General features: G+C 46.3%; 1 protein-coding gene across 2 annotated transcripts in view; it reads right to left on the bottom strand.

Moving 5' to 3' along the window:
• Positions 1–24,786, bottom strand: part of SLCO4A1 (solute carrier organic anion transporter family member 4A1) — a 73,731-nt gene that overhangs the window by 38,423 nt on the left and 10,522 nt on the right. For both annotated transcript variants that reach the window (XM_048495720.1, XM_048495719.1), the window contains exon 2: positions 12,230–12,332. The gene's annotated coding sequence lies outside the window, so the exon portion shown is untranslated. The remainder of the gene's footprint in view (positions 1–12,229; positions 12,333–24,786) is intronic.

Below are 24,786 nucleotides of genomic sequence, written 5' to 3'. Positions count from 1 at the left end.
GTAAAAGGCTCAATGGAGCTAACAATCTCCATTCCCTTCCCTCCTCACAACAAACACCCTGTGAGGTAGGTGGGGCTGAGAGAGCTCTGAAGAACTGGCAAGGTTACCCAACTGGCATGTGTTGGTGTGCACAAGCTAATCTAATTCACCAGATAAGCCTGCACAGCTTGATTGGCAGAGTGGAGAATCAAACCCGGTTCTCCAGATTAGAGTGCACCTGCTCTTAATCACTACACCACACTTGGCATTCAGATGGGAGACCACCAAGGAAGGCAAGGGATGTCGCTCACAAGCAATGGTAAATTTCCTCTGCTTGTCTCTAGCCTTGAAATCTCTATGGGCTCTCCAGGAATTATCTGTGAGTTAACAACACTTTCCACCAATTATACCAAGAAAAACTTCACCAGAGGAGTTCTGTAGATCATCGTGCAGTTAAAGTAGGCCTACATCTGAGGTGGACTTTTTGAGATCAGTTGGCCACCCAGCACTGCACTAAAAGTATCCTTGGATTGAATGTATTTTTTCATCTTCAACAAAATGTTTCTATTGTGCTTCCATTCTCTGGATCCAAGAGAAGACCACATAGGAGCAGCAGTGATGTAGGAGGTTAAGAGCTTGTGTATCTAATCTGGAGGAACCAGGTTTGATTCCCAGCTCTGCCGCCTGAGCTGTGGAGGCTTATCTGGGGAATTCAGATTAGCCTGTACACTCCCACACACACCAGCTGGGTGACCTTGAGCTAGTCACAGCTTCTCGGAGCTCTCTCATCCCCACCTACCTCACAGGGTGTTTGTTGTGAGGGGGGAAGGGCAAGGAGATTGTAAGCCCCTTTGAGTCTCCTGCAGGAGAGAAAGGGGGGATATAATCCAAACTCTTCTTCTTCTTCTAGGGACCACATAGGGACCGCCAGTGATAACAGACGTCCAGAAGGTGAACTCCAGTGCCTCATACAAGAAGTACAAGAGAGTTTGGATTCATACCCCACCTTTCTCTCCTGTAAGGAGACTCAAGGTGGCTTACAAGATCCTTTCCCTTCCTCTCCCCACCTACCTCACAATTTTTTTTAAAAAAAGGTGGCCATGTCCTAAAAAGATAAAATAGTAGATTTCCTTAGTCTCTTGCCAGAAAGAACAAAAGCAAAGAAAGAAAGAACTGGAAAAATGATCTCATGCCAAAAGAATGGTAAGCAGATTATCTCAAATGCTTCTAGACTAACTTTTCTGACAAAAAAAAGGGGGCTCTAAGTAGTTTACTATCACAGTCAGCATAACCGACCAGACCCATCTTAGATCATTCAGCTTCTCCAACTGGGAATCCCGGAGCAGCCTCGGTCACCGAGGCAAAGGTAGCTTCCTTGCAAGCTACCTTTCGCCTTCTGGTAGCTTTTCCTTTCTAGATTGTGCTGCCTAATTAACCGCTGCCCGGGTGGCGCTGAGCTGCTGTAAACAGATGTGAAGACCTGGAATAAAATTATTCTGACACGGGAAATACCTCGTGACAATTATAAGCACTTAAGCTACAGAGAATAGCAGAGGGCACTCTTCAAGTTTGGGGAATGATGGGTAGTTTCAGCCAGGGGAGGGAAACAAAGGAAGGGTTCTGGAACATTCGGCTGTGGGGGGGGGGGGGAGGTCAGCTGAAGCCTTCATTAAAATTTCATTGGACTCAGGTTCAGGTTGCCAGATCTCCAGGGGGAGTCCGAAGATCTTCTGGAATTAAGACTAATCTCCAACCTGCAGAGATGCTCAGAAGGGCAGGGGCATAACGAGACAAACTGGAGCCCTGGGCAAAACCTGAGTTGGATGCCCTCCCCCATGGGCGGCCACCCCACCACGACCCCAAAAATTTTTTTGCACCAGGTCACTGGTGCCTGCAGGGGGTGCATTTTTAGACATATTGGCACCAACATTTCAGCATATCATCAGGAGACTGTCCTTATGCTACCCCCCAAGTTTGGTGCAGTTTGGTTCAGGGGGGACAAAGTTATGGACCCTCAAAAGGGTAGCCCCCATCTCCTTAGCTGCCATTGGAAAGAATGGGTGATGGGGGCACCCCCTTTGAGGGTCCATAACTTTGGCCCCCTTAACCAAACTGCACCAAACCTGGGGGTATCATCAGGGCAGTATCCTGATGAGACCCTGAAAGCTTTGAGACTGTGCCTTCAGAAATGTGCCCCCCAGCCTGCAACCCCCATTGACAGCAATGCAAAAAACTCAATGAAGAACAAAGATTCTTGGGCAAATTTCTGGGATGTTCCTGCAGGGGGCGCATTTTTAAATGTATCGACACCAAAATTTCAGGGTATCATCTGGAGATTGTACTGATGGCACCCCCCAAGTTTGGTGAAGTTTGGTCCAGGGTGACCAAAGTAATGGGCCCTCAAAACTGTAGCCCCCATCTCCTATTAGCTCCCATTGGAAACAATGGGGGCACCCCCTTTGGGAGTCCATAACTTTGTACTCCCTGAACCAAACCTTACCAAGGGTACCCAGCTGGTGTGTGTTGGAGTGCACAGGCTAATCTAGTTCACCAGATAAACCTGCACTCCTCAAGTGGCAGAGCAGTGAATCAAATCCGGTTCTCCTGATTAAAGTGCTCCTGCTCTTAACCGCTACACCACGTAGGCTGATTCTGCACTGAACAAGGAGTTGGACAAGATGGTCTGTATGGTCCCTTCCAACTCTATGATTCTATGACTTTTTTTAAAAAAAAGGGAAGAAGAAAAGAATGACGCCCCCTGCTAAAACTGATACCATAGGAAAGCCTCATCCTCTAACTCAATGATATGATCCACACTGTTTTTGGCACCCTACCAACGTTTTCAAAAACTGGATGGCACAACTTTTCATCAGCTTCTCATCTGAATCAGCATCAACAAGCCACAGGGCCAATTAAAAGTGGGAACTCAGCTGCAGAGACTCCCCAAGAAGAATGTCATGACTGAGCTGTCAAACGGCCTGCCGAGTAATCCTATTTCCCGAGCCGTTGCTCAGTCGTACGTAATCCTCTCGTCCACTCTCCCTGGCTTCGTGATTTTGATGGGGAATTACGAGAGCAGACGAGATGCGCCCTCATCCCGCATTTTCTCATCGTTGGGAGCGGCTTCGACGGGGCAAAGTCAAACGACTGCGTTGAACTGTAGGGCAGGCTCTAAAAGGGATGCTCGGAAAGAAACAAACCGTCTACGGAAAGAGCAGAGGGTCAGTTCACCACCGGTAAACTCTGACCCGACCAACCCGACAGCACCATGTGGACGGCAGCTGGTCATGCTGTCTTCTCAAGTCTCCCTGCCTCCCGGACAGCAAACTGCGTCTCTGGATGAGTCACGGCCGCATTTTCTGTTTGCAGATTCAAACTGCTGCATCCCCATTCTCCCGTTTCTTCTGGAAGGTGCCTTAAATGGCTTTAGGACAGAATGGGATAAACTGATGAAGAAGAAGAGTTCGGATTTATATCCCCCCTTTCTCTCCTGCAGGAGACTCAAAGGGGCTGACAATCTCCTTGCTCTTCCCCCCTCACAACAAACACCCTGGGAGGTGGGTGGAGCTGAGAGAGCTCCGAGAAGCTGTGACTAACCCAAGGTCACCCAGCTGGCGTGTGTGGGAGTGTACAGGCTAATCTGAATTCCCCAGATAAGCCTCCACAGCTCAGGCGGCAAAGCTGGGAATCAAACCCGGTTCCTCCAGATTAGATACACAAGCTCTTAACCTCCTACGCCACTGCTGATGAAGGATAGGTCCAGCAGTAAGGGCTACAGGAGCCTCCCTGCTCAGACACAGCATACTTGTTGTAATATGGTAAGGTTCTCACATATATAATAGGATTTAATGTTAGGTTATGGTAATCTCAAAATATTTTGTACATGTTTTTAATGGGCAAATTGGTATTCATCCTAGTAAATTATAATTATACTTCCCGTTATCATTGTTAACCACGATAAGGCTGGTTCTTAAAGACCCCTACGTAAAACCCAGGTATTATCTCATGTTTAAGTAATTAATATTTCACAATTCTCAGATTTAAAATTCTTAATGGCTTGTATGTTGTTAAAATTGGCAATGTTATCCGATCCACCTACCTCATGAGTAAAGTTGTGACTTGTCTAGATTTGATCGTATGTTAAGCATTTAGTATTTAAACTTTTCAGGTTAAATGTTTTTATGGGTTATTGATGGACTATGATATGTATGTGTATATGGCCTTTGGCTAATAAATGCTTGTTTAAGTGACACAGCCAGAGGCGTATCCACCGGTTGACGTGGGGTACCCAATGTCCCTGGGCACATGCTGTCTGGTTGCGTGGGGGTGCAAAATCCCCCCCCCACATGACCTGTGAGTTATGGAGGCTCAGTGCATGCGCGCCCTCATAAGAACGTAAGAAAGAGCTTGCTGGATCAGACCAGAGTCCATCTAGTCCAGCTCTCTGCTACTCGCAGTGGCCCACCAGGTGCCTTTGGGAGCTCACATGCAGGAGGTGAAAGCAATGGCCTTCTGCGGCTATTGCTCCCGATCACCTGGTCTGTTAAGGCATTTGCAATCTCAGATCAAGGAGGATCAAGATTGATAGCCTCCCCTACACTTGCGCTACCACAAGCTGCGGAACTCAGGAACCACGCAAGGTGAAGCTCCTGCTCGTTTGCTTGCCTGCCAGCGTCTTTTTTAGCCTCTTTTAGATGTGGGGGCAGGGTTCTGCGACCCCCATGTGACTAAATGGCTGCAGCCCTGGGCATTTGACCCCATATGTCCTTCTGGCCCCATATGTCCCCCTGGGTAGCGCTGAGTGACATCTGAGACACCTGGGACTGGCCCAGGGTCACCCAGCCGGCATCATGTATAGGAAAGGGAAAACAAATCCAATTCATGAGATAAGAGACCACATCTCATGTGGAGAAGTGGGGAATCCATCATGCTGACTCTATTATTAAGAGTATTGCAAGAGGAGAAGAAGAAGAAGAAGAAGAAGAAGAAGAAGAAGAAGAAGAAGAAGAAGAAGAAGAAGAAGAAGAAGAAGAAGAAGAAGAAGAAGAAGAAGAAGAAGAAGAAGGAGAAGAAGAAGGAGGAGAAGAAGGAGGAGGAGGAGGAGGAGGAGAAGGAGAAGGAGAAGGAGAAGGAGAAGAGGAGGAGGAGGAGGAGGAGGAGTTTGGATTTATATCCCCCCTTTCTTTCCTGCAGGAGACTCAAAGGGGCTTACAATCTCCTTGCCCTTCCCCCCTCACAACAAACACCCTGTGAGGTAGGTGGGGCTGAGAGAGCTCCGAGAAGCTGTGACTAGCTCAAGGTCACCCAGCTGGCATGTGTGGGAGTGCACAGGCTAATCTGAATTCCCCAGATAAGCCTCCACAGCTCAGGCGGCAAAGCAGAGAATCAAACCTGGTTCCTCCAGATTAGATACACGAGCTCTTAACCTCCTACGCCACTGCTGCTCCTTAATCAAACGTAATCAAAATTCATAGATTTCCAATCCCAGATCCTAAATGACCCAGAGTTCAGAATATGTCATATCTTGACCATGGTAGTCACCCATCTTTCACTAAAAAATGGTTCAGTTCGTTCAACCCCACCTGTTCATAATTATATTGGTAACATCTATGGAATTCTTCCATAGGCTAAGAGGATTATCCATATTATTTCCGTCACAGAGGATGAATCCCATATGGAAAGATGTAATCCTAGCTGAGCTGGGAGGGGGTAGACATCCCAGGAATGTCCAAGGTCCAGGGAAAATTCTGCAGACAAAAGTTTCACATCCAGATCTCCAGGATGGCTGAAAAAAGGATTAAAATAACTGCAGTGTGTGTGGTAGGGATATGCACACACATATCAGATTGTCATCAATAAGGGTTTCTTTGCCTGTGCAAAGTCGGGTTTTATTAGGTGGGAAATGTGTGGAAGCTTTTACAGTGTCGTAGCCGAAAGTCTGGGTGGGTCTCTTTGTATCTGAACGGAAAGGAGTTTTTATAGGCCCTCCATGCCAATCTCATACCCCACGAGGGAATGCACAGCTAGAGCCATCAGCCCTCCTCAGCATCTGTTTGGGAACAAATTATCTGGGATATAGCTCACGCTCAGATAGAGTTGCCAGTCCTGGGCTGGGAGGCTCCTGGAGCCTTGGGGGTGGAGCCTGGGGAGGGGAGGGGCCTCAGCAGCATATAAAGCCACAGGGTCCGCCCTCCTGAGCAGCCATTTTCTTCGGGTGATCTGATCCCTGTAGTCTGTCATTTCTGGCCCTATCTGAAGGTTGGCAACTCTATCTTCAAGAAATTCTCCTTGCCAAACTGCAGCCAAAGATAGGCTGACCAGCCGTCCCGCTTTTGGCGGGACCGTCACGCCTTTGGACAATTTGTCCCGCGTCCCGCGGGTTCTACAAATTGTCCCAATTTTGGGGAGGCTGCTGTACTGCCTTGGGGGCGCAAGGCAGTGCGGCAGCCACCCGTGCACCCGGCCGCAGGAGTGCATGGCCTTCTGGGGCTTGCTGTTTGCTGCTCTGTCACAGGGCGGCAAACGGCGAGCCCCAGAAACCCGTGCGCGGCCGCCTCCCTGTCCCGGATCACAAAGGTGACCATCTGGTCACCTTAGCCAAAGAACAAGAGGAGGAGGAGGATAAGTTTGGATTTATACCCTGCCTTTCTCTCCTGTAAGGAGACTCAAGGTGGCTTACAAACTCCTTTCCCTTCCTCCTCCCACAACACACACCTTGTGAGGTAGGTGGGGCTGAGAGAGTTCTGAGAGAACTGTGGCTAGCCCCAGATCACCCAGCAGGCTTCATGTGTAGGAGTAGGGGAAACAAACCTGGTTCATTAGATTAGAATCTGCTGTGTTTAGTTCAGGGAACCTTCCTCTGATAGCTCAGGAACCACAATTCCTATCAAGTTTCTGTCAGCATGGCCAATTGGCCATGCTGGTAGAGGCTGATGGGAATTGTAGTTCCTGAACATCTGGAGAGCCGCAGGTTCCCTACCCCTGGTTTAAACTCTATACCACGCTAGCTGTCTCAACACTGCCTCTTTTTACATTTGTATTATAATAGAGATCATCCTAGGTAACCCAGCAATTTTCTGGAATGGCTTTCTAGAGGGTACAGTGGTTTATTTATTTATTAAATGTATAGGCCGCCTCATCCCCGAAGGGCTCGTTTGCAATGGAAAGACAGATGCAGCATCCCTGGAATGGAAGGATTTCTGTTCATGGAATTATTGTCCATGGTTCTTTAATTACTATTTATTTTAAATATTTATCAGCTGCCTTATTTCCTATGGAGCCTGTGATGGCTTACAACATAGGTGTCAAACTCGTGGCCCTCCAGATGTTATGGACTACAGTTCCCATCATCCCCTGCCAGCATCATGCTGGCAGGGGATTATTATTATTATTATTATTATTATTATTATTATTATTATTATTATTATTATTATTATTAAAATTTAATAGACCGCCCTACCCCCGAAGGGCTCAGGGTGGTTTACAAAACAATCAACATTTGAATACAGCAAATAGTTTCAATTAAAACAGTAAATAAATTAAACATTAAAACACTAGCAGCAGTGATGATGGGAACTGTAGTCCATAACATCTGGAGGGCCGCGAGTTTGACACCTGTGGCTTACAATATGAATAAAGTACATTCCAATAATTTTAAAACATAAAGCCAACATTTAAAAACACATTTTAGGAGTACTTTAATGAAATGCAGTCCTAAATGAAGCCGTCTTCTGCCTTCTAAAATTTTTATTACATTTATATTTCTGTTAATTTTATCATCCTTGGGTTTCTATTTACTGCTATTGGCAGCATCCTCAAACTTGAAGGGCTGAGGCGATAAAACATCAGGTGGTAAACAGATAAAATACTCAACAGACTAAATTATTTCCTGGAAAGTTGACTTCTCTCTCTTTGCATGATTCCGAGGCGGCTTTTGGAAATGAAGCCAAGCCGGCTATTTCTGGATAGGCTTGTAAAGATTTCTTGACACGACCAATGAGAGTTTCCAGCACCGAATCGGTGAAGTTTTGCGGTTCCCTTCGATGGCTGTGCTTTGATTCGAACGCTTCCTCGGAATCCGTTCGGGACAATCCGATGCGCTTCCACTGACCAAATTAACTCATTAGCCGTTTGCCAGGAGATGGGGACGGATGGGTTTCTTTTCAAACTGGCTTAAAGGCTCTTTGTTTATTTTGGGTTGAAACTTTAATCCTCTCTAATCAGAACCTGAAAGAAGGACGGTCTTAAAAATAACCCTGCTCACCCGGGTAAGGATGTGCACAGTTTCCCCAAGACTTACAGCGGTGGTTCTCAACCTTCCAAATGCTGCGACCCTTTAATACAGTTCCTCATGTTGTGGTGACTCCCAACCCTAACATTTATCCATTTTACAGCTGGAGAACACTGATGCAGAGAGTCTTAGGCGACCCCTGTGAAAGGGTCGTTCAACTTAGCAGACCAGGTGCTTAGCAGACAAAATACCTTAGCAGACCAGGTGCTTAGGAGCAGCAGCAGCAGCAGAAGGCCATTGCTTTCAGCTCCTGCATGTGAGCTCCCAAAGGTACCTGGTGGGCCACTGCGAGTAGCAGAGTGCTGGACTAGATGGACTCTGGTCTGATCCAGCAGGCTAGTTCTTATGTTCTTATGACCCCCAAAGCAGAGGCGGGATCCAGCAGGTTCTCACAGGTTCCAGAGAGTAGGTTACTAATTATTTGTGTGTGCCGAGAGGGGGTAACTAATTGGTGATTTTGCCACCTGATTTTTGCCTTAGTTACGCCCCTCCTCTCAGATGTAGCGCGCAGAACTTGAAGCAGTCTAGCAGGAGGTGCACCAGCGTGCAGTATGGCAGCCTGCTTCGCGCAGGAATTCGCTTCCCACCCAAGGATCGGCACAGCTGCTGCATCCCGCTACAGTTCCCCAGGAATGCTCACCACCGAATGCCCGCCACTCGCCGTGTCTCCCACCCAGCCCCATTGGCACTACGCCACAGTTTGAATCCCACCACCATGGGAACCTGTTACTAATATTTTCGGATCCCACCACTGCCCCAAAGGGGTTACGACCCACAGGTTGAGAACCGCCGACCTACAGAATAGCATGTGCTTCAGCTAATAAGAGATGATCGCAGAGCTTATTTTCTAAAACGAGAGTTGCCTGTGATTATGTCTGGAAGAAGAACGAGTTGCCGATTCGCAACTGACTCCTAGCCATTCCATCCGTGGGCATCCCAGCCAAGAGACAAGCAGAGGTGGTTTGCCATTGCCACCTTCTCAGTGGCAACCCCTGTCTTCCTCGATGGTCTCCCATCCAAACACTACCCTTCCCAATCCTGTTTAGCTTCCCAGCTCTGATGAGCTCAGGCTAAGCTAGACTGTGGACCTTACTTGAAAAGAAGCGAAGAATAAGAAGAGTTTGGACTTAGACCCCGCTTTTCCCAACCCTAAGTCATCTGTAAGTGGCTTACAAACTTCTTCTCTTCCTCTCCCCACAACAGACACCTTGTGGGGTACGTGGGGCTGAGAAAGTTCGGAGAGAACTGTGACTGGGCCAAGGTCACCCAATATCAGAACCAACTCTTGACTGGGGCTGGTGCAACCATGCAGCCTGCTCTATGTCTAACCTGACTGACAGTGTCAGGCGGGTAGCCTCTCTCACCTTCTGACTAAGATATGAGGGCTCAGGGATCTTCATTCCAACTTGTATCTGATGAAGGGAGCTTTAGAACATAAGAACATAAGAACAAGCCAGCTGGATCAGACCAGAGTCCATCTAGTCCAGCTCTCTGCTACTCGCAGTGGCCCACCAGGTGCCTTTGGGAGCTCACATGCAGAATGTGAAAGCAATGGCCTTCTGCGGCTGTTGCTCCCGAGCACCTGGACTGTTAAGGCATTTGCAATCTCAAATCAAAGAGGATCAAGATTGGTAGCCATAAATCGACTTCTCCTCCATAAATCTGTCCAAGCCCCTTTTAAAGCTATCCAGGTTAGTGGCCATCACCCCCTCCTGTAGCAGCATATTCCAAACACCAATCACACGTTGCGTGAAGAAGTGTTTCCTTTTATTAGTCCTCATTCTTCCCCCCAGCATTTTCAATGGATGCCCCCTGGTTCTAGTATTGTGAGAAAGAGAGAAAAATGTCCTCTCTGTCAACATTTTCTACCCCGTGCATAATTTTATAGACTTCAATCATATCCCCCCCCCCTCAGCCGTCTCCTCTCCAAACTAAAGAGTTTTGATTCTTGAGAGTGTATATTTTGAAAATCTTATTTATCTTTAAAATGCTATGGGAATCAAATCTTCAAAATCCAATGAGAATGTCTTTCCTTATTTACCCAGACTAGCCCCACAAACCTAGGATTACAGAGAACTTCCAAGTTATAAAACGAAGAGCCCATCTGGGGTACAGATCCAGTATGGTGTTGGAGCCCTGCTTGGTGGAGTGGTTAAGAGTGGCGAACTCTTAATTTGGAGAACCAGGTTGGATCTTCTACACTTGAAACGTGCTGGGTGTTAAGCCAAGAAACAGACTCTGGATGGTTGATCAGTACCATTTCTTGAAAGCAGTAAGGCAGTAGTCGCTAGCTTGAGAAAGTCAATTCTGGAGCGCACCTGCTCTTAACCACTACTCCACGCTGGCTCTCTAAAGAGGGAGTTTCTTCCTTGTAAGCCAGCCTAAAATTGCATAAGATTGATAAGATGTCTTATCAGGACAGCTGAATTGTATTGGCTGAATTGTATATTGAAGATGCAGCATTTCTACTGGATGGAAAAAAACCCAGACTCCAACAAGAAGTGCAAAGAGGATATTTCATGCCCTGCCCTGGTGGAGATAATAGCAATAAAAGAGCACTCTAGAGCAATCCCCAGGTTATAGATCCCAAATTTGTTGAATGCATTGCGGAAAAGGGGGATCTGCTATGCAGGCTGGCTTTCAAGAAGCCATTTATTTTTTGGTGGCAATTAGCTTAGCATGACAAGAACAGAACTATGCAGCCCGAAATTCATGTCACGTTGGGTCTTATTTGATAGCGTTTTACCTCTGGAATGCTAAACTAAATAATACTTAAACTGACATGCTTGTAACTACCCTATTAATATCCATTTTAGATAAATGTCTGGCTCTTATTATGGAAGAACCACAGGTTTTTGATAACAATCCCAGGCTCCCCAGAGAGTGACATGCAAAGCAGACAGGCGTCTTTGTTAAAGAACTGGGAAGAGGGGAAATGTATGTTTAGTTTAAGAACATAAGAACAAGCCAGATGGATCAGACCAGAGTCCATCTAGTCCAGCACTCTGCTACTCACAGTGGCCCACCAGGTGCCTTTGGGAGCTCACATGCAGGAGGTGAAAGCAATGGCCTTCTGCTGCTGCTGCTCCTGAGCACCTGGTCTGCTAAGGCATTTGCAATCTGAGATCAAGGAGGATCAAGATTGTTGGCCATAGATCGACTTCTCCTCCATAATTCTGCCCAAGCCCTTTCTAAAGCTATCCAGGTTAGTGGCCATCACCACCTCCTGTGGCAGCATATTCCAAATACCAATCACACGTTGTGTGAAGTTTATATTTATGATTCCTCTTGTCCTGAGTCATTATATTGTAAAGTGCATCTCACTGATCATAAACATTAGCAATGCAATCCTCAGTAGAGTTACGCCATCCTAATCCCATTGACTTTGATTTGGCTTTTTATTTATTTACTTATTTATTTAATGCCGTCAACTTGCAGCCAACTTATGGTGGCTTCTTATGGGGTTTTCGAGGCAAGAGAAGTTCAGAGGTCTGGTTGGAAGCAAGTCCCATGTGTTTCAACAGAGCTTGGTTTCAAACAACGGCCTGCAGAATTGCAGCTTGACTTGGGTGTTCAAAGTGCTGTCAAGCCCCAGCAGGAGCAGAGCGAGGGGGAACAGCGCCCAGGGCATGCATGCGCCATGCACCCCCGCCATGGCCCAGAATGCCCACACCACGCCCACATATTGGCACGTGCCCGGGGCGTCCTGCCCCCCCCTGTCCCGTTGCTGATACGCCACTGAGTCCCAGCAGATAGCAACCCAGAAAGGTTTCCAGGGAAAGAGACTAACAGAGGCGATTAGCCATTGCCTGCCTCTGCATAACAACCCCAATATTCCTTGGTGGTCTTCCATCCAAGGACCAACCAGGACCAACCCTGCTTAGCCTCTGAGATCTGACGAGATCAGGCTAGTCTGGGCCAACCAGGTCAGGGGAAGCTTGAATTATCCTGTGTTTTTACCTGATTTGAAAGCAGTTTGCATAGCCACCTTCTCTCTCTGTGGGGTTCATAGAGGGAATACTTCTGACAGAGGGATCTCCCAAAATATTCAAACCAGGAGAAACTGGAAAGAAAAGAGAAAAAATAAAATTGTTATTTAAAGTATAATGAAACCAAACAGAAGGAAAGCGATCAGGTAACGCAGGGCCAGTGTCAGCGTATGCTCAAGTGGGGCAGCTGCTGGAACCCAAGGTTTTCGGCAGAGCCCATGGCTGCCAGCACACCTTGCCCACTCATGGGCAATGGGAGGTGTTGTGAGCTGAAAAGTCAAGGACACAGAAGCTGGTGGGAGTCATGCAGGTTGGCAGGAGGTAAGGAGGACAGGAGTGAATGGTGATGAGTAAGGAAGAGAGCCCTGGGTATAGGGTTGCCTGACCACCAGTGGGGGATGGAGTATAAGTTGCCAAATTCACCTGGAACCTATTCTGGAGATTTGAGGATGGAGCTTGGGGAGGACAGGGACATCAATGGCATCCATTGCCATGGAGTTCACATCAATGGCATCCAATTCCACAGAGTCCACATCAATCAAGGCCCACGCCATGGAGGCCACTGCCAATGTGGCGCCCAATGCCATAGAGGCTACTGGCCAATGGCCCAATGCCATAGGTAGAGTCCACGCCATTGATGCCCAATGCCATAGAGGCTACCGCCAATGGCGTCCAATGCCATAGAGCCGCCAATGCTGCATATCCAATGCCATAGAGGCCACGTCAATGGCGTCCAATGCCATAGACTCCACTGTATTTTCTCTTGGGAAACTGATCTTTGTGGTCTGAAGGTGAGCTGTGATTCCACAGGATCCTGAGGTCTCTCCTGGAGGCTGGCACCCCTACCTGTCTGCCCAGGGACCCTGAAAACCTGGAACCAGTCCTGAGATAATCCATGCCAAATTGGGGGGGGGGGGATAAAACTAAAATCGAGGTAGAGAAAGAACAATTTCAGAACTTCATTGAGGGACTTCATCTCCCAAACTTCATTAGAAGTTTGGGAGTTGATATAATTAATTTTAGACGAAAAAGCTTCAGGGGAGGTCAGGGATGGGGTTAAGTGCAGAGAGCAGTTAGAAGTAAGGGAGGAGATGTTAGTACACTCTGCAGTAAGATATGATTTTATGTTGGTTTGCAGCTACATAAGATTTTCCAACTTATAGTATTGGTGGGGAAATGATACAATAGTGGTTTGTCTTGCCTTCGCTAGTCTTGATAGTTGATAGAATTTTGATATAACAGAATGACTTAGTGATGGTTTTCTCATTGTACATCTCCCTAATTTTTGATGAGGAGAACTTATGTTTAGCTTCTAATTACCCTATACCACAATGTTTTTTTTCTTTTTATTTACCTCTTTTGTATTTAAATTTTGAAAACTAATAAAATATATTTTTAAAATAAGAACTTCATTGAGGAAGTCTCATTCAAAGATTTTCTGATCGAGTCTTTTACATACTTTTTCCTTGATCACAATTCTTTAGAGAGGGGCCAAGTTTTGCCTGCTTCTCCGATTATTCTGCTGCAGTCATTTTCTTTTGGGTGTACAGCTCAACTGGTACTTTCCAAGAAAACTCCCTTCTTAGCTCATCACTGTTATCAAAGGATGTCCTTCCCATCTTTATCATAGGATGTCCTTCCCATCTTGCTGTCCTTCCCATCTTTATCACCACACATAGGGGCGTGCAAGACTGTTGGCTCATCACATAGGCACGTTGCCACAGCTCTTCAAAGTTCTGTTATCAGTTCTACAACCAAGACCTGCCAACTTCATCTTATCATTAAGCAGGGCTGTTGAATAATCATCTTCACCTGGCCTTCACGGTAGCTTCTGAGATAACATAGGATGGCTTCTTCCACTTGCAAAACATTATTTTTGCCAGGCTCTTGTGGGTTTTTCAGGTTGTGTGGCCATGGCCTGGTAGTTTTTGCTCCTCACATTTTGCCTGCATCTGTGACATACCACTGAAGGCATGTGACAAACCTTGGAATATGCCAGCTACAGATGCAGGTGAAATGTTGAGCAAAAACGACAAGGCCATGACTTAACAGTCCCCCCAAAAAACCACAACAGTCCCTTGATTCAAGCTGCCAAACCCTTCAGTGCTAAGTCTGTAACAGGCCAAACTCTTGACCCTTCAGAGTAATCAGATTGGATTTCTTTGGAGTTCAAAGATCAAGACTGAGGACTGGATTTATAAGTTCAAAATCCATCCCCGGTGATACCACCAGTGACATTGGGTTGTCAACACCAAGTTGAAAAATTCCTAGGTATTTGGAGGATGGATCTCATAAAATTATAGAGTTGGAAGAGACCCCAAGGGCCATCAAGTCCAACCCACTGCAATGCAGGAACACTCAGTCACTCCTGCCATCCAGCCTTTCTTTCAAAACCTCCAAAGAAGGAGACTCCACCATTCTCCGAGGCAGTGCATTCCACTGTCGAACAGCCCTGACAGTCAGGCAGCTTTTCCTAATGTTTAGGTGGAATCTCTTTTCCTTCACCTTGAACCCATTAGATCTTGGGGGGGGGGGAACCTCAATGGGGTATAATGCTATAGAGTCCCTTTTCCAAAGCAGCCATTTTCTCCAGGGAAACTGGTCTCTATCATCTATAAATTGGTTGTAAATTCCTAGAGGCTGGCAAACTTCACTATCTGTGACCATCTTCTATAGATTACTCTGAATAACACTTAATCCAGTTTCATGAATGAGATATTTCCACATCATGGTTTGTGTTACCATAAGGTGACCAGATTGTCACCTTTGTAAACCGGGACCCGCCAGCCAAGATAAAGATCAAAGACAGTAGGATGATTGTGCTCAGCCTCGTTTCCAGCCCTGTGACAGGGCAGGAAACCGGGAAGCACCCCAGAAGGCAGTGCCCCGCGTCAGCAGACGAGGGCAGATTGCCTTCTCTGGGCTACCTGTGAAGGCTGTGCAAAAATCGGATGGTTCAAAACCCGCAGGACGCGGGACAAATTGTTTTAAGGAGGGACTGTCCCGCCAAAAGCGGGACGTCTAGTCACCATAAGTTACCAGCATCTCCACATAGTCCTGCCCAGTTCCTCATTTTATCGTGAGACTCTGGCTTCATGTGGATCTCAAGACCCCAAAAAATAGTCTTTTCAGTTGTCCAAAGGACCCATTCCCCCCCTTTTTTTGTTTCTGGAAAAGCCAAAAGGATCCAGTTGTTCAACAAAAAAATGCAATTGAATAAATGAGGAAATGTATACTAGCGAATAGAGTAACTTCTAAACTAAATTTGGTACGTGTCTCATGCAGTAGTATTTGGGTGTGTCTCTCTTTCAACTTCAGAGCTTTATTGGAATATAACAGCTGCAAATATTACCAAACTAAATGTATGAAAATGCTTTCATCATACACCAAGCAATGCAGAAATACTGGATATTTCTATTAGAGCAGTTCCTTAAAAATATTGGGGAAACTTGGCCCGTCAGTTATTTTTAGCAGTCATGATGTGACCACCTTCTATAGATTACTTTGAATAACACTTAATCTAGTTTCATGAATGAGATATTTCCACATCGTGGTTTGTGCTACCAGCATCTCCACATAGTCCTGCCCAGTTCCTCATTTTATCTTGAGACTCTGGCTTCATGTGGATCTCAAGACCCCAGAAATAGTCTTTTCAACAACAACCACAACAAACAGGACTTTTTGTATGCCAGGTAGCAGAGTCAAATGAGCCAGTCACGTCACGTCAGGTCTGTGTTTTTTTTTTACTTTGTTTCCACTCCACGATCTATAGATTTATTTTGGGCAGGCTGTAACTGGAAAGGATTCAGAATCCATTTCTGGCTCCAGTCCCGGTGAGTGAGACGGCAAAGCTAACGTCACAGTCTCTGAACTAGAATTATTTGTTCTTGGATTCCAGTGAGGCACCAACCCCATAGATGCAACTGACCAATTATTGTAAACCAATTATTAAAGCCCCATCCGCTTCCGGCCCGAGTGATCTGTGGTCCTACAAGCTTACGGATTTTTTCCAGCCATGAACAACAGGGTCACACGAAACCTACCAAACATGAAAGGAAGGAAGGAAGGAAGGAAGGAAGGAAGGAAGGAAGGAAGGAAGGAAGGAAGGAAGGAAGGAAGGAAGGAAGGAAGGAAGGAAGGAAGGAAGGAAGGAAGGAAGGAAGAAGAGTTTTGGATTTATATCCCCCCTTTCTCTCCTGTAGGAGACTCAAAGGGGCTTATAATCTCCTTGCCCTTCCCCCCTCACAACAAACACCCTGTGAGGTAGGAAGGAAGGAAGGAAGGAAACCTTCAGCAACTGCAAAACCAAAAGACAATTTTCATACAGTGGCCAAACACATGCTAAACCCTCCTTGCGTTGTTCCCAGAAATGGTACAAAGTTATGCTTCCTTGGGTCAAGGAGGTTCCATTTAATCATTGTGGCTTATAGGCATAGATCAGGGGTAGGGAACCTGCGGCTCTCCAGATGTTCAGGAACTACAATTCCCATCAGCCCCTACCAGCATGGCCAATTGGCCATGCTGACAGAGGCTGATGGGAATTGTAGTTCCTGAACATCTGGAGAGCCGCAGGTTCCCTATCCCTGGCATAGATGGACCTCTGTTAACTCTTCTAATCTCCCTTTCAAAGGCCTCTAAGTTACTGGGCATCAGCACTTCCTGGATCAGTGAATTTCATGTAAGGAATATTCTTGCTGTAAAGTCCACCAGGGAACATAGGAATGACAACCAGAGGCATATCTAGGGAAAATGTAGCCCGGTGCAAAATCTGAGTTTCCACCCTACCCCACATGGGTGGCGGGTGGGGTGGGATGGAAGGGAGGGGTGTAGGGTGATTTTCTGCCCCCCATGTGACTAAATGGCTGCTGACAACTCCGGGTTGGGAAATTCCTGAGATTTCGGGAGTGAAGCCTGGTTTCAGGGAGGGACTTCAGTGCAGTATGTTGCCACATGCTCCACCCTCTGGAGCAGCTACCTCCCCTGATGGAACTTCTCTCTGTAAGCTGGAGATTGGCTGCCATTTTGAAAACCAGGCAGGGGATGTTTGCTTTGATTCTAACTCCTCTAAGGGTGGAAGGAAGGAGCCGTTTTCCCACTGAAGACCAGATGCTTTTCGTGCAGAAAGGGTCCTCCAAGTTCAATCTCGACAGCTTGAAGGGGCAGCTCTCTATGCCTCCCTGAGCTCTTTGAAGGAAGCGTGGAATAAAAATACAGTAAGGAAACTCAGACCTGTCTTTGCCTCAGTCCCCGGGGAGCCGCTTCTAGTCCAGAGTACACAGTGCTAGGCTCAATTGATCTGGCTCAGTTACATATAAATTAGAAAAGCTTTTTTGTGCATTTGAAAAAAACAGTGAAAAGACAGACATTTGGATCGCATTCCTCTTCACTAAATTCCCAGGATAAAGCGAAACCAATGATAATGATTCGCCTTCCTCACGTAAACAAAACATCAGCTTTTGAGGAAACGCTCGCATATTTTCCAGCTCTTATGTGATCAAAACAGGTAAACTCTTTTTTTAAAAAAAATCATGGTAATGCCGAGTGACTCAGTTGTGACAGCATGACAAACAAGGCTGAAAGGAGTGTTATTATGGTTAGATGCAGTGTCCGCACTGAACTGGAAACCGATTTTTTTTTTGTAAATCAGCCACCAAAACAGAATCAGAAACCGTGGTCTGAAGTGGCATGCAAACTACGGTTTAGGATGGTTTTGAAACCTGAATTCTCCTGAAGTCTGTCAGGTGTCAGGACCAACCCTGTCAGTGCCCAGATGTCTTGCTGTGTGAGAATTGCAAATGTTTTCCTGTAAATGCTTTCCTGTTTCCCTCTTCCCTCCCTGGCAATTCCCTGGCGCCAGCTCTCCTGCAAGAAGGTGTGAACGGTTCCCAGGTTCTTTGAAGCTCTGTGGTGCAAATGTTGTAGAGTTTGAAGCACATTTGGTGTGGGTCAAATGGGGGGAGTTGAAGGATATAATCTCTGGATCTAAGCTGGAGAGCTTAGATTCAGCTTTCTTTGCTACTCTACGCGTTGCAGAAATAAACTGCTTTAGGACTTTCCTACTGTCTCTGTTATTTCCACGTTCGAGAGCCTGACATCAGGCAAGGTGGTGGGGGTTGGAGGATGGTTATGAGGTTTGATCTTCAGGCTGCTTATCTGAACCCTGGGCAGGATGCCAGGTATGTCAAGAGAGCAGGTCGTGTCCTTCCTAAGGTGGATTCCGCACAGAACGAATCTTTAGTTAGGACATTATATAGAGCATATAGCATTTTGTGGAAGAGCTTCGCACAGCTCTCTTCCCCGAAATAAGGTCAGTCAGTCATATTTCTCTCAACCTTGGTTTTTCAGAAATCACTAAAATAGCAATCTCTCCCCACTCCTCCACAGGTTGAGGACAATTCCTACCTGCTGAACACCAGCAGGCAGGAAATGCTTCATTTCCCCTGCCCAAAGCTCTTACCTTCACTTCTGCAGCTTGCACTTGGCATTTTGTGGGCTGTAGGAGATTCTCTGTGGAGATTTCCCACGGAGGTCTCCTCTGCTTACAGCTCATCTGTTTGCTATTTCACTGTCAAAAGTAGATGAATAAAGTTTGTTTAGCCCAGTGATCCCATGCACTTGTTGTGTGCCCTTTTTGTTTTGTTTTGAGGGGGCTGTCTGTGAAGCTACAGCTATGCAACTAGAGAAGCTGCAACACGCACATATTTGTGTTGCATTAGCTTCACAGACAACCCCCTCAAAACAAAAAAGAGAGGAAAAACAACACATGCATGGGACCGGTAGGCTAAGCAAACTTTGTCTACTTTTGATGGTGAAATAGCAAATGGATGAGCGGCAAGCAGAGGGAAACTCTGTGGGGAATCTCCACGGAGAATCTCCTGCAGCGCACAAAATGGCAAGAACCGCTGTAAAATTGACAAGAGCTCCATGAAGCAGGCAAAAAAAAAAGATCCAATTTGACTGGCAATACTTGTGTTCTCCCATGCTGTGGGAACATGAAATCCCCAAACACATCTTTTTGTAACGTCCCACAGATGTTACGTTTATGCTGTGCAGAATCGCATGAGATTGCTGAAGAGTGGCTGAATAAACTGCTGGAATACGCCACTATAGATAAATTATCAACATTGGCCGTTTCCGCACGGCCCATTAACGATTCCGCACGGCCAGGTCGCCGTTTCAGATAAGGCGCTGCAGCAGCGGCGCACCTGACTGCTTTCCTCCCCAGGGCGGCGTCAGGTCGCTCTAACAACAACCCTTTAAAGGGTTGTTGTTGAGGAGCGTCTTCCTTCCGGGCGGCGCTGGGTGCTAACTACAACATTGAAGACGCTGTTCGTTCATTTGTAATACCAGCCGTCACCTGTTGGTGAGTCAGTTCGCACCACACTGTCCCTCCCACGGGCGGAGGGCAGCGTATGGGCTGCGACGCTCCAGCAGGCTGCACGACGCGGACACCGTGGAGTGGGCGGATAGGAAGAGGCGACTCCGTGCAGAGCCGCTTCGCCGCCTGTCGGCCTTCCGGCTTCGTACGTTCATGCGACGGGCTTACACGCCAGAACTCTTGACGGCGTGGGGGCGCATCCTGGCCGTGCGGAAACAGCCATTGTTAAAATATTAAAAACGTGGGGAAAAAATTGGCTGGAACCCCCTTGTGAATTATACTAAACAAAACAAAAAACACCCTTTATGCATTTGTCAATATATTAACAGCATTAAGATTCTGAACTGGCTATATGGAATATAATGGTATAGTATTAGTAATACAATATATAGACATTAGGAATAGTATATATGTCAAATTAAAAGATTGCAGTTGTAAGAATAAAGAATAAGGACTCGCAGAAATTGTTTTAAGGTTAAAAATGTGAGGTTAGTGGGAAGTGAATCCGACGTATTTTTTCTTTTTTCTTTCCCCTTTTTTTCCTTTCTTCTTTCTTTTTGATTTCTATTGTTGGCAGATTCTGCAGGTATTTTATATGTGAGGTTTTTGACGTCTGACATGTTGGAGTTGATGTATTGTTGGTAAAAATATAATAAGGATCCATAATTTTTTTTTCAATTTCCACAATGACCTGCCAAAGATGTGGGGCTAAACAAGCTGACACAACCTGCACACGTCAGTTCCAGTGGGGGGGGGGGGCTGTTCTGGCAGAGGAAATTCCTGGACCTTAGAAGAAGAGTAGAAGAGTTTGGATTTATATCCCCCCCTTTCTCTCCTGCAGGAGACTCAAAGGGGCTTACAATCTCCTTGCCTTTCCCCCCTCACAACAAACACCCTGTGAGGTAGGTGGGGCTGAGAGAGTCCGAGAAGCTGTGACTAGCCCAAGGTCACCCAGCTGGTGTGTGTGGGAGTGTACAGGCTAATCTGAATTCCCCAGATAAGCCTCCACAGCTCAGGTGGCAGAACTGGGAATCAAACCCAGTTCCTCCAGATTAGACACACGAGCTCTTAACCTCCTACTGCTGCTCCATACGCCACTGCTGCTTAGCGAATGCTGCCAGGGGAAGGTAGAGTTTGAGGCAGTGGCATACCAGTAACGGGGACCGTCTGGTCACATGTGTGTGTGTGTGGGGGGGGGAGGCGCTGTCCACTGACCAGGCACAAGGACCTTGGAACGTATAATATCTAAAAGTATCTTTATCAGGAGCTACTATTTACCACAGATACATGTGCAAACCTCCTGGCCTGAATAGGAAACTTTAGTTGATGAATTTGGAAAGATGGTACTTTATGTGTGGGTCGGAATGCATCAGGGCTTTTGTGGCGATACACTTGTGTAACCATTCTTCACTGTTTCAGTGTGATGCACTATTGAGACAACACTTAATTTCAATGTTTAGAATGAGCAGTTTTTAATTTCAGTTATCAGGCACTGTGCAAATAAAAAGTATACTATATATATATATATTAATCCTCTCATTGATCCAAGATCTATGTGTGTTGTTGTGGGGGGGGGGGGGATTGTCAGTTTTTTTTCCTTGCCTCTGATTCGAGACAAGCTGCAGGTCCCTTAACCTCCCTTCCCCCCGCCCATGTCTTTTCTGTAACAAAGGTTGATTAGATCTCCTTTCCTGTGCCAAAGAGCAGAAATCTGCTGCCAAGTGGATGTCATGTTCCTTCCCGAGATAAAGGGAGAAAAAGGGTATATAATGTTTCCATTGTCAGATGCAAACATCTGTCGGCATTCGGAGCGGCCGGTTCTCCAGCAGTGGGAACGAAGGGTGTTGCAGCGGACTTGGCTCTCACTCCTGAGAAACAGCCAAGGTTGCACGGCAGCTGTCACGGGGATTGGGTTCCTCGGAAATCCCAAAGCCTTCCTCAAAGGGATCTTGTAGACCATAAAGCTGCAGCATTCCTTTAGTCTGCTCGGTCCCGGAGTTCTAGGACCAGCTTGGCGTTGGCCCAGCTCTGGTGGTGTGGTGTGGATAACTTATTGGTTAAACAATTGATAACCACCTTTCTTTTCTGCTATTGGTTTCTCACAGCCCTTTGTGTATGTGTAACCTCTATCTGTGGGTTCTGTGGGGCAGAACTTGGAAGGAGTTGCAAAGGACTAAATTTAAAACAAAATGGTTTACTTCCTTAACAAATAACACTTTTAACATTAACATTTAACATTTACAATTTACAGTCCTTTTAGGTTGCATTTCAAGGGAGCAGCAGTGGCGTAGTGGCTAAGAGCAGGTGCACTCTGATCTGGAGGAACCGGGTTTGATTCCCAGCTCTGCCGCTTGAGTTGTGGAGGCTTATCTGGGGAATTCAGATTAGCCTGTACACTCCCACACACGCCAGCTGGGTGACCTTGGGCTAGTCACAGCTTCTCAGAGCTCTCTCAGCCCCACCCACCTCACAGGGTGTTTGTTGTGAGGGGGGAAAGGCAAGGAGATTGTAAGCCCCTTGGAGTCTCCTACGGGAGAGAAAGGGGGGATATAAATCCAAACTCTTCTTCTTCTTCCTTATCTTGACAATCTACTGATAAATGCCAAGTCCAATTCTTCCTGCTGGTGGTTGGCTTATGAAGACTTCAGAGGCTTGGGGAATGGGATCCAAGATGATGAAGGTCCCCAAAAGAACTCCCATCAACTACATACATAGCAAGCCCTTAAACAAGGTGTTAAGAGCTTATCAAGAGTTAAATCAAGGTCCCAGCCTGGTAGCCTTGCTTGCTCCAACTTCACCAGTTTTTGCAGCCTTCTGCTGCTTTGAGTCTCCACCCCTTTCTGGGTCGACCCATTCTGAACATAGGGGTTACATATGCATGTCAAATTATTTTTATACACAACTGTCAAGACACCGCTATGTACCATGTGTGCCTTTTGGGCCTCTTCCGCACATGCACTTTCAATCCACTTTCAATGCACTTTGAAGCTGGATTTTTACTGTGCGGAATAGCAAAATCCACTTGCAAACCATTGTGAAAGTGCATTGAAAGTGCATTATTCTGCATGTGCAGAAGGGACCTTCTATCTGTTATGTGCACACAATGTATAATGCTGTTTTACTTTAGCAAAGACATCTCTTTCATGGGAAGAAATGAGGGAAAGGCAACTAGTTAGATGGGGAAATGAATGGATGTGAGAATATCACCTTGAATGATTATCCCAATTATGGCTGACGGAATTAAAGTGTGATCTGAAGAAGACTGTTTCGAAAACGGCTAAAATAGCGCAATCCGTTCATTCTAAATATTCGGATTTGGCACAGACCGGTCCGCTCACCATTCAGACGTAAAGTAATTCAGCCTGACAGAATATGGGCTTGACATACTGGAAATGCAGCGCACTGAAGCCTATAATGGCGTAGTGGAGCAGCAGTGGCGTAGGAGGTTAAGAGCTCATGTATCTAATCTGGAGGAACCAGGTTTGATTCCCAGCTCTGCCGCCTGAGCGGTGGAGGCTTATCTGGGGAATTCAGATTAGCCTGCACATGCCCACACACGCCAGCTGGGTGACCTTGGGCTAGTCACAGCTTCTCGGAGCTCTCTCGGCCCCACCTACCTCACAGGGTGTTTGTTGTGAGGGGGGAAGGGCAAGGAGATTGTCAGCCCCTTTGAGTCTCCTGCAGGAGAGAAAGGGGGGATATAAATCCAAACTCCTCCTCCTCCTCCTCCTCCTCTTCTTCTATATGCAGTCTCTAAAAACAATATCTTTTGTCCCTTTGAAAATTATGGATACGGAATTTTGTTACAATTAAAAATATAAGAGGACATCATTGAGATGCATCGGAGGCACGATAAGTGAATGCTGCAGTTGAAACTATTGTAAGCTGTATCGTTGAGAATTGTTAAGGAGTGTTTTGCACAGTTGGTTTTTGCACTGAATTTCACTGTTCGTGCACTTTATTGTTGTTCGTTATGCACAAATATATAAAAAGCGGTTGATGCAACGCGTCTTTGTATTGAAAAAGGCAACTCCTCCCCAAATAATTTGAGAATAAAAGAATCAAGGGTGTACTTTAGAAATGAGGAAAGGTAAGTCAGCATTGGGGTTTTCAGTCTGAAGCAGCAGGGCGAAGCATTTTAAATCCTTATTTAGAGGCAACGGTGAATGGTGGGTGGAACTCCAAAGCAACGGAGGGTAATCATGACTGTATTCCTATACCACATTTCTTAATGGATTTATACCCCACCTTTCTCTCCTGCAAGGAGTCTCAGGGAGGCTTACAAACTCCTTTCCCTTCCTCTCCCCACAACAGACACCTTGTGCGATAGGTGAGGCTGAGAGAGTTCTGAGAGAACTGTGACTAGCCCACGGTCACCCAGCAGGAATGTAGGAGTGCGGAAACACATCTGGTTCACCAGATAAGCCTCTGCCACTCAGGTGGAGGAGTGGGGAATCAAGCCCAATTCATCAGATTAGAGTCCACCACTCTTACCACTACACAACTTAGAAGAAAAAAGACTTGGATTTATTACATCTATGGGCCTCCCTGTCTCCCTCCCGAGAGGAGCTTTTTAGATTGTCTGGACGCTATATTTTGTACGCTGTGTTTTAAATGGGTTTAATAATTTAATGTTTTGAACCCTAGTTATATTGTATTTTGATTTAGATCTATGAGGGGGTTTTATTTGTTAAGTTATGTTACGTTGTTTATGTTGTACACCACCCAGAGCCCTTTGGGGGTGGGCGGTATAAAAGTTTAATAAATAACAATAACAATAACAACAACAACAATGACGATGATGATTTATATTCCCCCCTTTCTCTCCTGTAAGACGACTCAAAGGGGCTGACAGACTCCTTTCCCTTCCCCCCTCACAACAAGCACCCTGTGAGGTAGGTGGGGCTGAGAGAGCTCCAAAGAACTGTGACTAGCTCAAGGTCACCCAGCTGGCCTGTGTTGGAGTGCACAAGCTAATCTAGTTCACCAGATAAGCTTCCACATCTCAAGTGACAGAGCAGGGAATCAAACCCAGTTCTCCAGATAAGAGTGCACCTGCTCTTAACCACTACACCACAATGGCTCTTAGAAGAACTGTGCATGGGTGCTTCGCACCAGCATTCCTTTAATCCAGCTCTTTTCTGTTCTGT

This window comes from Sphaerodactylus townsendi, linkage group LG05, assembly GCF_021028975.2.
Source record: "Sphaerodactylus townsendi isolate TG3544 linkage group LG05, MPM_Stown_v2.3, whole genome shotgun sequence".
In the NCBI taxonomy this organism is placed as follows: domain Eukaryota; kingdom Metazoa; phylum Chordata; class Lepidosauria; order Squamata; family Sphaerodactylidae; genus Sphaerodactylus; species Sphaerodactylus townsendi.
This window is presented reverse-complemented; position numbering and strand designations above follow the sequence as displayed.